Here is a 15,055-nt window from a genome sequence, read left to right as displayed (position 1 = left end):
TTATTTAATAGGATTTATTTTATTGAAATATCAACTGGATTTAGAATTAAACTACCTATATTTGAAATAATATGAAAAGACTAGGATGTTTAGGTAAGTATTTTGTAGTGAACTTTAAAGTATTTCTCCAGAGATGTGGAAAACAGAAATAAGAGATTTTGGTACATTCTTGATCCCTTACTCCATTAAGGTTTTATCACTTTAAAGTTGACCTGATGTGACCTTAACAGTTGTGGTTAATTCTCTAATACATAGTTGGTAACTGGGTAGAGAATAGGCTTATATTGGAGATGACAACCAATAGCAAGATACATAAGAACCTCAGAAAATGTAACTCAGTATTTATCTGGAGAAAGAAAAAAAGGCGTTTGAAAGCCTAACATTGGTATGGTATAAGATTTAGCCAACATTATGTCAGCAGATTCCCATTTTCCTTTTAAATAGTTTTTTAAAACTTGACCTAAACATGGTGACTGTAAAACCAAAATGTTTTTGTCATTTTGATATAAAGTGTACATCAGATTGGATGCAGATTTCAAGCAGATTGATGTTTGTGATCATAATGGGCTGTACTTGGGGCCTGTTGCTTGGGACCTGCACACCATTCTGTGTTTTCCAAGTGTTGCAATTTTCTTTTGGGTTTGTTGTGGATGTTTTTTTGGTGGTCGGGTTTGTTTTTTTGTTTGTTTGGGTTTTTTTTAGAGTTATAAAATCTCAGAATTAAATGGCTCTGACAGAAATGTTAGATTTGAAATTAAATGGTTCACTGCATTGCTGTTGTTGCTCTTCCAGTGAAGGAGGAGGTAGATCACAGAAGCTGATCAGAGTGATTCAGGACAGAAAGGTGTGCACAGCTGGTATGATGTTAAAACAGTTTATTGCAGAAGACTGCAGAGGATCAATATCCAGTGTTTACTTTTGATTAGACCAAAGAACATGTGTTATTTGTTACCTGTGGCCCTCTTTCTGCAGCCACAAATTTTGTCATTTCACTTTTCTCCCCCAGTAAGAATACAAAAGCACAATATTTTTATATTAAGTTACTATCTTTATACTTTTAAAGACTTTTTTTGTTCATAGTATCATCTTACTGGGTTAAAGATTCATTATATGGGATTTTCCATGCTTCTCATAAAAGTTGTGATATTTACTACAAACCTAGAATAGTACCAACAGCCAACATTATAGGAAGTGACAGGATCTCACTGTATATCCCACTACGTGTCAGAAACAGAGAAAAAAATGTGGTTTAGGACAACATTTTCTTCCATAAAAATCATTGTAAATGTATTAGGCCAAACAGACAAATGCTTAGTCCCTTGCTCAACTCTTCATGTGTGGGGTTTTTTACTTTTAATAAGACACATTGTAAACAAATAAATAGCATCATATATATCCCTCCACAAATGCTCACCATTTAGTAAAGAATCACTATAAGGGTTATATATTCTCTTTGGTGTGTGGTAGAGCTAAATTTGATTAAAAACATATATATATACATATATATATATATGAGAGCCTTTAGTAAAACATTACCTCTGTTGATTCCACCTCTAGATGAAAAAGTCTTTTATAGGACTTGCTGCTGCCTGCTGTACCTCTGTCCTAGGAACGAGGGATGCTTCACTGAGGCAATATAACACGAAGTGTGTCATTCTTACATGTAAGCTAGTTTATTTGACCAGGACAGTCTGTACTGCTTAGATTACCCTTCTCCAGGTTAAGCAGTCATGGAGGGACCGTTTAACACACATTTACACTTTCATGTCTGAACTCTGATACTTTTTTCTGTCAACACCCCTGTTTAGTCACGAGAATCCAAAGTAATCCAAGGCAGGAGATGTGTGTTAGTACTCGGGCTGCCTCCATTGTAGCTGGGTATGCCACGCAGTGCTGCCATATCTCGTGGTCCATGTGACATAAGCTGCCGTTCACACCATGCCTCTTATCACTGTGCTTCACAAGCAGGGCATGCACAGGGAGCCCCACGCAGAACAAAAACTACAGCCTGTGCAGGCTGAACCCAGTCATCAGGAAGTAAACCAGAGACAGGCTGACTGCAGCACTCACGGATGAAGGCAAAGAATGTAAAGCTAGCAGGCAGTTTGTTTGTTTACTTATTTATTCTAAATGTAGCAGAAAGGATGCCTAACATATGCAAAACATATCACTGTTACCTAAGCAACTGTAACAATTACAGTCCTTTCACACTTGAATAGTTTCCCTACCTTAAATTTTTGCTTAATTTTCCTAGTGCCAATTTCCTGGAGGGGAGAAAGGGAAGAGCAGAACTTTGGAATTAATTGTAGGTGAAATTTAATACTTAGCAGCTTTCTGAAAGCTTGGAATTTTTTAGCTCTAAATACTTATTTTAGGTTTTACTTCAAAAGATACAATTGCTATTTCATATTCCTATTATGTGGAGTGGAAGTAACATCTAATCTTGAATTCACCTACAATCAGACTAAAATACATACTTTTTGTGCAATAATAGGGAAGAAAAAAGTACAGCATTTTCAAACAGTAGTGGAGTGGTTGGATCCAGACAATGTGTAGCTATTAAATCAATAATCCAGACATTGAGGGAATTGCCCAGACAGCTGTTGGATTTTTTTCCCTAATCAGTAATAATAATCCAATGGTGTTTGAAATGGCATGGTTGTATATTGGAACCTATTTTTGTGCTGGTATTTTCTCATGCATCTCTAATGGCTCCCTAAAAGACCAAGTATTATTAATAGCCATGTATTTCTTACGAAAAAGCTGCTAGCTTTTTGGATATATGAAGTCTGAAAATACCCTTTGGACCTTACTGTCAGTATAGCCTGGTAGCTTTTGTTTTCTAACTGAATGACCCTGATGGATATTAGTTGCCTGTGTCAAGTTTTACATGACAGAATCTGGGGAGGGGCATGGGAACCAAGTGTAAAGGTTTTGAGGGGCTCTGCAGCTTGGGGGAGGGCAAGCCGACCTAATAAGTCTCTTCTATCTCCAGTGTCTCCAGTTCAGCTTTTGTATGGATTCAAGTGCAATGGAAATGTTTATTCTGTTTCTGATAGCTGTGTAGACATATACAATACCTAGTTTCCAGGCTAGTCTAAGTTATTTTTTTCTATAGCTATAACCAGCATACTTAGGCTATCCAGATTGCTATTTAAAAATACAAATGTTTTTCTTTGTTCTTCTCTGCTTTGCTGTACTGTGGGGCTTACTTATTTCGGTGTCATTCTTTCTAACCTAATCCAAACAATAACCTTGGCTCAACAATTTAAACATATTGAATCCCCGAGCAGAGTAGTTTTCCCTAGTAATACTCTGATTACAGCAGCTTTTATGTCTGAACAGGAAAGGACCTTAAACACTAAATCTCATCAGCACTGTAAAAAATAAGTGGTGAGCATCAGTCACATTTTCTTGAAATACCACAAGTCTTTCTTGAGGCCTAATCCTTTAATCTCTGGATTTTGGGCACTTCTGTTCTGATTACTAGGGATCAAAAGGTTTGGCAAATACTCTTCAGACCACTCTTCAAAGTGGCCACTGTAATATTGCCAGGTTGTTATGACAATTGTATGATTTTTCCTAGCTGGTATTTTTGGAAAAAAAGCAGAGAAGTTTGCCAGTGCAACAGTCTGCCACAGGGAAAATTAATAGAAAATGGTCCTCCAATACAGTGGTTCAGAGGATTTCAGAGCATGGCAATGTTAAAGGGAAATATCCTTCACTAATGATGTAAATCCTTCCTACTAAGACACATTTTCTAATGGAAGGTACCCTGAATGACCTGCTGCAACATATACAAACGCTGTTTTCAGATCTTGCTCCCAAAGATACAAAGTAGTAATTTTAGTGAAACTAGAACTCTTATCCCATTTCCTACCTTTCTTGCGTGTCATCCACAGACCAAAATCAATCCCTTAGACCCTACTACCAGATGGTTTTATCAGATGTTGATTGGTCTGTTCTGGAAGTATACTGTTTTTCCTAAATAATCTTCTTTCCTCATCCTATTTCCAACACAGACAAAGTAAGTTGAGATGAATCAGTGACTTCTCCCCAAGTTTCATTTTACTTATTGCAAACTAGAAATAAAATTGGGCTTAATATTTTCCCTATATTTGATCACCGGGACTCCTAAAGACTGTGACTTCACAAGTTAGAGCTCTGTCTAAAGAAAACAACCCCATATCACTTAAATTTGAGAGGTAACAAGCTGCTTTTGAGAAGAAATCACTCTTCAACAAAGAGGCAAGCTGTTGACAGGGCAGATTTGGAAAAAGAATCAATCTTGTCACCTAGATGCAGAGCCCTGCAGTTATAATAGGAGCAAGTGCAAATCTATACATGCTATTCCTGTTCATCACAGCCTTCATTGCTGGCCTGCATTTATTGTTCCTATCCATGTAGTTGTCAGTAAGAAATCCAATCATGTATTTAGAATCCAAAAGCCTGGAGCCTGAAAGCCAAAGACTCTTTTCATGAATATTTTATTTACAGAGGTGTGTTGTCATTTGTATCCAAATCCTCTTCACTTGGAAGATTATGTTCTGCTACATAGCATAAAATTCATTTAGAAAACATTTTTTTACACTGTTGCTTTTGTGGGGTTTGCCACATTGTATATTTGAGCATGCCTATGAAGGGTGAATGCAGATGAAGTCTCTCAGAAGTACTCTGCTGTGTTGACACCACCACAACAGATCTGGCCTTTACTATCAACTTGCATATTTTTATTAATTTTTCATTCAGTGCAGGGTAAGACATCATGGTACTAAAATATTCAGTGAATATAGTGTGGCATCACCAAGGAAATTAATATTATGTAACAAGCACAAACAAGTTCTAACATTTTAAATGTGTCAATGTTAGCAGTCAATGTTAGCCTTAAACTAGAATAACACATTTTTGGCATTTGCTCTTTCTATGTTGCTTGATAAAAGAAATGCTAATTCAGTCTATATTGTCAGTTCAGCCCATGGCTGTCCTGCTAATGCCTATTCGCTGGTAGAAAACTTGTTTCGGTGTAATAAAATGGATGAAAAGTCAATCTACACAGCCATGTGTAAACTGCCAGTATGAATGCACTTGACTTGTTAGTGCGTTAAACTGCATTGGAAAATTATTTCAGCTCAAGGGAGGTACAACCTTTTTTGATAACTGTAGTAAAAGATGTGTAGCTGAGGGAGGAGGTTAGTTTGTTATCTTTTGCCTGTTTCCATAAACAAATGCCAACAGCAATTGTTGTTATTGCAGAGCCAGCAGAAATTCAGAGGGGTTTTCTTTTTGTTGTTCTGCCACACAAAAAAGGGGATGTTATTTTAACGTTTGATAGCTTTTAAAAATACAAGGCCTCACTTTTAGGCATGCTGAGCCCCAAAAATTGCCATTAAAGTAGGTTCTTGCTGCAGATGCACTACAGCACCCTAAGGAGTCCCTCAGATTTGAGATCCAAGTACATTAGGCAACATCTGTGATGTAAGGATAGGCACCAGGAAAAGCACAGGGACTTTTGTTTTCTGTACATGAACTCAAATTAGAGCAAGTCTTTTGAAATATACATATATTGAATGTATTCGTAGACTCTGCAATGGTATCATCACACCAGTCAGCCTCAGCTTAAACTAAAGCAAGGCTTCTCTAAGGGGAATTGTTGGGTAAAATTTGGACATAAGTACTGTGGGATGACCATGCACAGTGAAACATCCATCTTTTGAAGAAGCTATGGCAAAAATAACCCTGGGCTGAATACTGAGCTAAATTCCCAGAGATTTAAAGGTCTCTGTTGTGTGGTCACAGTGTTTTTTATCTCTTAGAGCAGCTAAGGTTTTCCCAGGATTCATGCCTCAGCAGGTAACAGTTAACAGATAGCTGAGAAGGCCTTCTGAAAGAAGAACCCAACAAAACATGTAAGATTTCAAATCCCTGACAAAACCCAGTACCTAAATTAAAATGTATTAATTGCATGGGCAAACAAAGTGAAAAAATGCCTTTGCTTATGTCCCATCACTCCTTACTGTCCTCTTTCCCAAAGTTGAATCCCTACTTTAATTTAGGTGTTGTATATTTGTTGGGTGTTACTGGACAGCTGTACAAGTAATGCAGTGGCGAGTAAAGGGCTGTGCATTCCTTTAAATTCCTTTTTATAGTGAAATAATTTCTTAGCATTATTAAATGAATATTTGTCTTTAAATGCTCTGAACCTTTGGTTAACAAGGTAGGAGAGAAGAAAGACTGGCTGATGTTAATTTTGGATGAATCAGCTTTTACGCCGTTGGCTGTCCTAAGTAAAAAGAGCACTCCAAAGGCATTTAAGTTCAAAGACTACATTGTGGGTTCTTTTCCCTAAAACCTGATCAAAAGAAAAAGATTCATTGGAATAGCTATTTTGTTTGCTTAGATTTGGACATTCTTCTCCAGTGTTGGCAACTCAGATTTTGCAAGATCATGCCACTGCATAAGAAGGAGAGGAGGAATGCAGAGATGAAAGAAAATGTTTGCTATCAAAGAAGAGCTGAATTCTCACTGTAAACAGGTAGTTTGAATAGTGAAGATATTAACTGTAAAATCTTTGCTGATATTAGTAAATTTAAAAATTTACACTAGAACATTAAGTGTAAAGCTACATTAATACTTTTTTAAATGAAAAATCAGCATATTAAACAGCTCTGGTTATAAATGTGATTCTGTAGTGCTTCTTTTAATTGTATATTGAGTCTTAAAAGGTACTTAAGTAGAATTAAAACTTAAAATGATACAATTCTAGACTGAGATTGTCATAAGCTAATGTCATACCTCCACCCCAGTATAGTGAATTCATTTCTGTGATGATCACCTGTCTGTCATTTCTTAACCAGGCTGAACTAACAGCTGTATTGCAGATGGTATTCTTAGTGCAAACTGAAAGTCCAAAAGTGCACTAAAAACTCCACACAACTGATACTGTGCAGCATGAAAAGCTGCTGTACCCACTGTAAAAACATTATTTATAGTGGAAGTCATTATCTCTGACATGAATTTTAATGCATTCAGTGACAACAAACATACTGAAACTCTTCTTAGGGACTGTCTTGTTACAAGTAATGTGTGGTGCTGGTTATGTGAAGTTGCTGATGTCTAGTAATTAAGCTTTCTCCTTGTTTCAAATACTAGAAAATGAATTAGTTCCATTAGAAGAGAAATACTTTCAATTTGAAACCACATTAAGGAGATATTGAATACAATAAAATCATCATATTTTCTAATAAGCTCTTAGCAGAGGACTATGGGTTTCTGACACTGGTATCAAACTGTCAGGGGTTTGCTCACAGCATTCTCGTTTTCTCTTCTCTTGCTGTATAACAAATCTGCTGTGGGCCTGAGTAACTCACATGCTCTTCTGCTCCATTCACTGGCTCGAGGCACAGTAAAAGGTAGTCTGTCCCATGTGTGGAGGAAATCAGAGAAGGCACTTTCTCTGGCTGATTTGGGAATTGATGCTAGAGATCACATGAACTGAGGAGAAGGAAAATGGATCCCTAAGAAGGGTTGTCAGAGCTCATTTAGCCTTGGTGAATGATCTAAAGAAAAGGTCTCTGAAGTCAAACTGGGACAGCAAAGAGAAGAGCTGTAAAGAGTCTAGCACATCAACTGTGAAAGAGCAGAGTTAGCGGAGGTTTGTCTGATGACTGTCTTTCAAATCAAGCACATGGAAAGATTATGAGAAGAAATCACTTTAACCTGCACACAATGGGAAATTAAGGACTGGAAAAGTCTTTGTAATGTATTGCTTGTGAAAGAGAAAAAAAGCAGGCAATGGCAGTGAAAAATAAGTTAACTTTTCTTTGAAGTCAGTACAGCATGAAGAGCGATCATGCATCCTTTCCCTGTGCTACGCTGGCATCCTGACTAAGTGCTGGCCTGTAGTAGAGAAACCACCTCCACTAGCGTGGTTTATTTTCCATGCAGCTTTTCCAACTGTGTTGACATTAACTATAAAGCTGCACATAATGTTATTCGATGCCATGTATAATTGTGTTTTCCCTTATGTGGTCAGCTGTCCAATAGGAAATTAAAATAAACTACCTCTTTTCTGGACCACGTTGAACAACCATTAGATAAGTGTGTCTGAGCATTCAGTGTTTTATAAAGCAGTGTCCAGGTTTGCATCAGTGGAGTTTTACAAAGCTACCCATGTGACAATGGCAGTTGTTGATCTGAGGGGACTACGCTGAAGAAAGCACCACTTGTGTAAAGCTGAAGGTATATTTTCCCCAACTTGCATATTTTTGTAGATCTCATTTGACAGAGATTTGAGTTTTGTTGGAGATTTATTCTGATGTTGGAAGTCTGTTTCAGGAAAGTGGTTAAGCTCATATATAGTGCTAAGCATGTGAGCTGTTATCTAACTACATTGCTGAATCAGATTTCTAAATTTGTTTCCTCTTCTTTTGAATGGAAATTGATCCATCTTCTGAAACACTGCTTGTGCTAATCAAAACGTATTTATTTTTCCAGAAAGACATGCTAGGTCAGTTAATGTTTGCCTTTAAAGTTTGGTTTCTCCTGGCAGAGAGAACAGTTTAAATTCTGTCTGGGCTACAGTAGAACTAATTTTGTAATGAATATATAAGTGATGGAAGAAGCATATCAACCATTCCTGTAAGTAATATGAAGCACCCTATTTTATTGTTTGATTTATGGCTGTACTGTTTGAGATTAATAAGAGTTCTTCTTTTTTCTCTAAATCTTTTCCTAATGTTTCAGTCCCCCGGAGTATTTATCCTTTAAATTAGTAGCATGATATGAAACTGTACTGTCTCTTTCCAAGTTCTTTTAGAATTTACTGTTACATATGAGTTTAGCTCAATTTTGAAAAAAAAAATATTGTCAAGTTTTTCTATTTTGCCTATGATTTTTATGGCAGAGACCACGATGCAGAGACCACCTTTGCAACTGATGCTGTGTGGTCTGAAGTCATCCACAGAACATAAACCTGAGCTCATTAACTCAGCTTTCCACTCATGCTGTCATATCTGTTTCTAGGTGGCTTTAACCTTTCACTCTTAAAATATCTCATTGTTGCTGCCTGTGGTTCAGCTTGTGAGAATGTTAGTCTACAGACAGTTCATGCAACACCAAGCTTTTGTGTTCTAGGTTACTAGTATTCAGATTCATCACAAAAGCAGACAAATAGCTGCAGAAATAGTGAGAAATTACTCCTTTGGTTGAGGGAGAAAAACTGAAGGATGGAACCTGTGTTTTGTCACCTCGAACACCAGAGAGCAAAGGATTATATTGACAGTTTCCCAGGATCCAGAATTATATTTAATCTGTTTACATAGCTGCATAGGTTATTTGAATGAGAAAGAAGGAAATGAAAGTGGCCATATCTACATCAACTGGTAGCTGTTCACAGGAAGCAGCAATTACTGTCTAGCCTTCTTCCCCAGGAAAGCCCTTCCAATTGCCTCATGTAAATGCATGGTGCATGGACATGCAGCCTTGCCATCAAAAAACCACCAGAGTAATACAAACTAATACACAAGTATAGGATTTAGAATAATTCCTGCATGAGCACAAGCAAAGGTAATTTCCATTGCAATTCTCAACCTGAGCTAAACTGGCAGTTGAAGGAATGTGTATTTGTAATCAGTAGCTGCGCACTCGCAGTGAAGGAGAGACTCGGGAATGGCACACTTGGACAGTATTGCCTCCTTCAAATGCACTCAGCCTGTGCAGTACTCTGCCTTTCCCCTCTTTGCTGTTTTTGGTCACAGCTCACACATCTGTGAATCATTCAAGGGAAAGTTTTAGAGATGCTATGTGTCAGGTCAATCCAGGTTCATTCACTGTACAGCCTTAGAAAGCCAGAAACACTGGTGTGTAAACAACGGGGGAGGGGAAGGGAAGGTTTAACAAGACAACCAGGGTTCATCTTTTCTTTCAGTGTTGCATATAATTTGGTTTTCTGGTAACATAGTAAGCTGCAGTTGTATTTTCTTTAATTCACTTATACAAATACAGCAGCCAATCAGTATTCCTGCACTCTGTGTGTCGTGAAGGATGCACAGAGAAAACCTTTGTTATTTTTCTGATGCTAAAGGAGCTGCTCAAGTTAAACCATATTCCTCCACACAGCAACAGCAACATAAATGACTGACAGCATTAATTCAATCCAGAATGCTTGATAAATTGAGAGGGGTTGTTTACCTAGTGTATGAAGGAGTCTCTTGGGGATGGGTTTTATTGTGATCTGCATAGTCATCCATCTTCCTATACTGTCTGTGCTCATGTTTGTGAGTAAAACATATACAGTAATTTAGCATTCAGATAATCCCACAGCTATAATCCAAACAGATTTAGCTGAAATTTCTCCAGGATTTCTATTATCTAGATTTAGCAGTGTGGTGTCGACTGAATATTTTAAATTGCTGCAAATGCTTTTTCCTACAATAAACAGCATATTTTGATGTTCTCATAATTGAAGCTGTGGGTTTTTCCTGGCATTAACCACATGTAAAAATCTATCTTTGTGAGGACAGTGACTGCACAGCTGGAGCATGGTTTTAATGGATTCCAGCTATTTGACTACATACCACATAAGACCATACAATGTTTATATGAAAATCAATGTAATATATATGAAAGTATTGACAATAATCTGAAGAATGTCCATATTCACACATCATCTATTTGAAATAGAATTCAACTTTAATTCAAATTTATAATGTTTTACTACAGTATATTAGACAATATAATATAGAGACTGGCTCTCGGACAGCATTTTTCATAAGTAGATCACAGCTTTTGTTGCTTTTGCTTTCCTCAGACAGAACTTACAGTGTTCCTTGCTCAGCAGTTTTGAGGAAAAGAGGGGAGAGAGAGCATCATTATCCACATGAAATGAAGGGATATTGAGTCCAAATGCACTGGGTGCTTTTCACGGCACACCCCACTTTGTCATATGTTTCTCTGATTAATTGCAAATATACTCAAGGGAGCAAAGCAGACACTGAAGAGAGGGTTCAAGTATTCTTGCACCAAAAATGCCAGGCCTCCTACACTCACTAGCATTGGTGGAGCTGCAGGAGAAAGAATGCTTATGTGGGAGAGTTTTAGGAGGGAAATGTACTGTGGGGAAAACTGTAAAGCTGCTTCTTTCACCCAAGTAGCTTAAGTGAGAGTGTCTGAATTGATGCGAACTGCAGAGCAGGGCAGGACTGTTCTCTGCCTAGTAATTGTGTTGCAAATGCACCAAGCACATTATTCACCCCCAGGTCAGATCTTCTGGAAAGAGGTTTGTGCACACTTGGCACAATCATTTCATTCTAAGATTATGTCACCCATAAGAGTCTGAGAAATTCAAAATAGGCAAACCATTTGGAAATGTTTGGAAAACAAACTATTTGGAACCATTCGTGGGAGCTGGGATGCCTCATGTCACATTTTTGCTCTCTGAAGTGTAGGATTCAGACGCCAGTTGACTTGGTAAATTCATGTATGCTGCCCATGAAAGCATTGTGCTGTGTTCCAGGTACCTTCTCTGACTGTGCAATATCACCAGCCCCAGTAACTAAAAATCTTGAGAAGTTTTCAATATGAAGAGGGAGGATGCTGTGTCTGTGTGGTGGTACTTCTGGTTTCATACTTGCTCTGAGTTGTTCTTTGCAATACTATTGCAATTGGGTTTCAGAAGCAGCAGTGCTTACGTACTTGCAACTAAAAAGAAAGGAATCAGAACATTCACTCACCTGGCTCTGATGCCCTTGCTAAAGCAGTGGGCCTGCTCCTGTCGCACTAAAAGCCTCCACTTCTGGTGTGAGAAATTATATTTATGCTGCAATATCTATCAATATCCAAGTTATATCCTCAGTAACTTAGAGCTATGAAGCTGTAATGCCAACGAGATGGAAAAGCAATCCGATAGCTCTTAAACTGCTCTTTCTTCCAGATGGTGCCTGGGGCACCAGCTGTTGTAGCTGGGAGTTTTCAATCCCCAGTTCTCTTCTTTCTCGAAAGGATTTCCTTAGACTCCTAAAAAGTGATACCAAACCACCACAGATGAGCAGAAGAGTTTAAAAAGGACCTGACATAACTATGTCTTAGCTGCATCTTTATTTGAAGAGAAGTAGAAATCAATTTGAAGTTTGACAGTCAGCATCTAAGGAAGTTGCAAATGCACCACAGGCATTCTCATTGCTGTACATAGCTGCTCAACTCACTAGTTGGAGTCTCGTTGCCTGCTTTTTTTTCTTTTCCTTGCCTTTTTTTCCCCATGCTATTATATCGTGACCTCTCATTCAGTAATTAAATCATGCTGAGGACATTTTTCCTCACTCTCTTTGGATTTTCACTTGCTAATGCAGATGCATCTCAAAATACCATCTTCCCAAGTTATTAAATCCAGGGCTTGGTGTTACATACTGGGCGTAGTTGAAGTATCAAACCAGCAAAGAAAGACCAAGAAACAAAACAGGATGTAAACCATGTAAATATTGACAGATTGTTTTTATGACTAAGCTATGATTGTTCTTTGTTAATTTGTCTATGTTTCAGAAAAGAAGGGAGGAAATTTGAAGAGCAGAGTAGTAGTTTCTTACAGCAGGCATTTCATCACAGTTTCTTACAGCTATGATGTAGAATTTTCTGTTCAAGAAATCCCTCAAAATGAAAAAAGTTCTGAACAAAAACTATGAGAGTATCTCACAGTGAGGAAAGTCTGGTGTGTTTAAAAGTAACACCAGTGAGTTTTATGTCTGTATCTATAATCTGAGATTAAATACACTGTGGATAAGGTTAAAACAGTAATTTTTTCTAACCACCTACCAGGCACTTATGGAGTATATTGTTTCCTTTTTGACAGCTAAATTACTAGTAATAAAGCTCTGTATCTTTCCCATGATGGTGTTTGTCCTCTAGCATGGTTGTGCAACTGCATCATCTGCCATAAACTGCACCAGTATAAGGATGGCAGAGTCTGGGCCTGTAGCATTTAGTTAACCATTCTGTGTGCCATTAGCAGAGCTGGTACCTTTCTGCCCTCTCCCCTACCTCAGTGCAGGAGGAATAAAGCACCTCAAACTAGTCTATGGCTGCAATTTTGAAAACAGATTTTCTGTGCAAGAAGTTGCCATATGCGCAATCATCCTTTTCCTCTTTGAGTAGCAAACAGCCAGAAGGTACTGAGCCCCCTCTCAGCATTGCAGAGGGAAGAATCTCAGTCATGGCTTTGGTAGCTGTGCCCTGCTGTTTTTTTAACCCATTGAGGTATTTTCTAAAGATGCTCTTATTTCCCTGTGCTTGGCTGGTGTTATGGTGACCATTAGTGAATATATCAAGTTACTGGTATGGGAGTAGCCCTGCCAGGAAGCCAGAGGGCATGTTTAGTGCAAACTGTTTTTAGAAGCCCAAATAGGCACAGCTCTGAGTTGGGTTCCTGCTATGTTAATAGAAGGACTAAATGTTACTTCTCCTACCCCCTGAACTTGGACTGAACACAGCCTGTATCTGAGAAAAGCCTTACTTCTGGGTTGATGTCATATTTGGCTACTTGGCACTTAAAGCATTGTGTAAAGAATAGTTTTCTTAAACTGGGATCAGACAGTTGGATTTTTGAGTTTGGGATCTGCCAGAATTCAGGGGGAGGACTTTTTCAAAGCAGAAAGGGGAGAAATTTAGAAAGGAAGCAAACAAACAAATAAATGCCCCATCTTCCCCAACATGGGAAATTTTAATGAACAGAATATGATCAACTATTTCTGTGGGTTAGAGTGAAAATGAAAAGCAAAGTTAAAGCTGCCCCTGCTTCCTTTCTTCCTGATGTTGAAAGAGATCTGTTCCTTGATTCATGAAGGAAGGAAAATGATCTGCCTCAGGAAAATCAAGTTAGGAAAGTAACTTACTGATTTATTTATTTTAGTCTTCTCATGGTGGTATAAAACATCCAGCTGCAAAGTGCCCTGGTTTGTAAACTGAGCTGCTCCACTAGAGGTTATTCAGATTAAAACTGCTGGAAAACTCTGAGCACCATCCCAAACAGTAAAGTCCAGCATTTTATCATTTATAATCCTCATGCTTTCCTCCTGTCCTCAGATATCAGTTGTAAGATGGCAGCTTTTACCGAAATCTCCATGAGTTCACACATAATATTTATTAAAAAGCTATTTAAATACACCAATTATCTCTTAGGTTCCATTCAAAATAGCAGAGGACATCACATGCTCTCTCGTACTGAGGTTTATACCTTGATCTGTTTTGCTTTTGAATTGTTAGGGGAATTTTAGAAGCCTGATAGTATGGGAATGGTTGTTTCTTGGCTGTATGGGGTATTGATTTGTAAGAGCAGTGATAGTGTAACTGATCAACTAATTGAGACATTGATAAAGCTTTTTGATAAAGGATGCCATTCTTCTCCTATCTCAGCTCATTTGCTATTGTGTTTTTTGCTAGGTTGAGCATCCAACCCAAACACATTCATTAGGACCACAAAGATCCCTGTGAGTACTGAGAAGACTATAACCACCACTGCTGACTCACTCACTGCACATGGGAACTGCTACCCAGCCTTTCCCTCCCACCCCCATTCACATGTTATCTGCCCATGGAGTGGGTTCCCTCAACTGGGAACTGGCTTCATCTCCATCTCAGTGGTACCTTTCCTGATAGCCTAATTTTGGCTCTGAGCTAGATCCAGTGACTAGATAGGATAAGTATAAGATTTCAGCCAGATGGATTATGATCAACATTTTCTTTTCAATGTTCTTGGCTCCAACCCCACAGAAGATTGCTTCAGCCCAACAGAATAAAACCCTGTCCTTCAGGCAGCTGAGCCAGTTGCCTTATTTTATCATGCAATGTGATTATCCTGTATGTTCCATATAAGAGGTATTCAACTCAGACCTTCTGGTTTGTACCTGAAATCTGAATTTGCTGCCAACTTTAAGGCCTACACAGTGTGAACTTCCTTACACAAGTAGAAGAAGGCATTAAGAATCTGGACCTATGTATAATATAACAAAAAAAAAAGTCTTTTATTTCTTACATTTCACCCTGACAAAAAATAATGTACGTGCTATAC

Source organism: Neopsephotus bourkii, unplaced genomic scaffold (genome assembly GCF_033783945.1).
Source record: "Neopsephotus bourkii isolate Nb327-2 ecotype Australia unplaced genomic scaffold, CSIRO-AGI_Nbou_v1 NB_318, whole genome shotgun sequence".
Classification (NCBI taxonomy): domain Eukaryota; kingdom Metazoa; phylum Chordata; class Aves; order Psittaciformes; family Psittacidae; genus Neopsephotus; species Neopsephotus bourkii.
Note: the sequence above shows the minus strand (reverse complement) of the source record.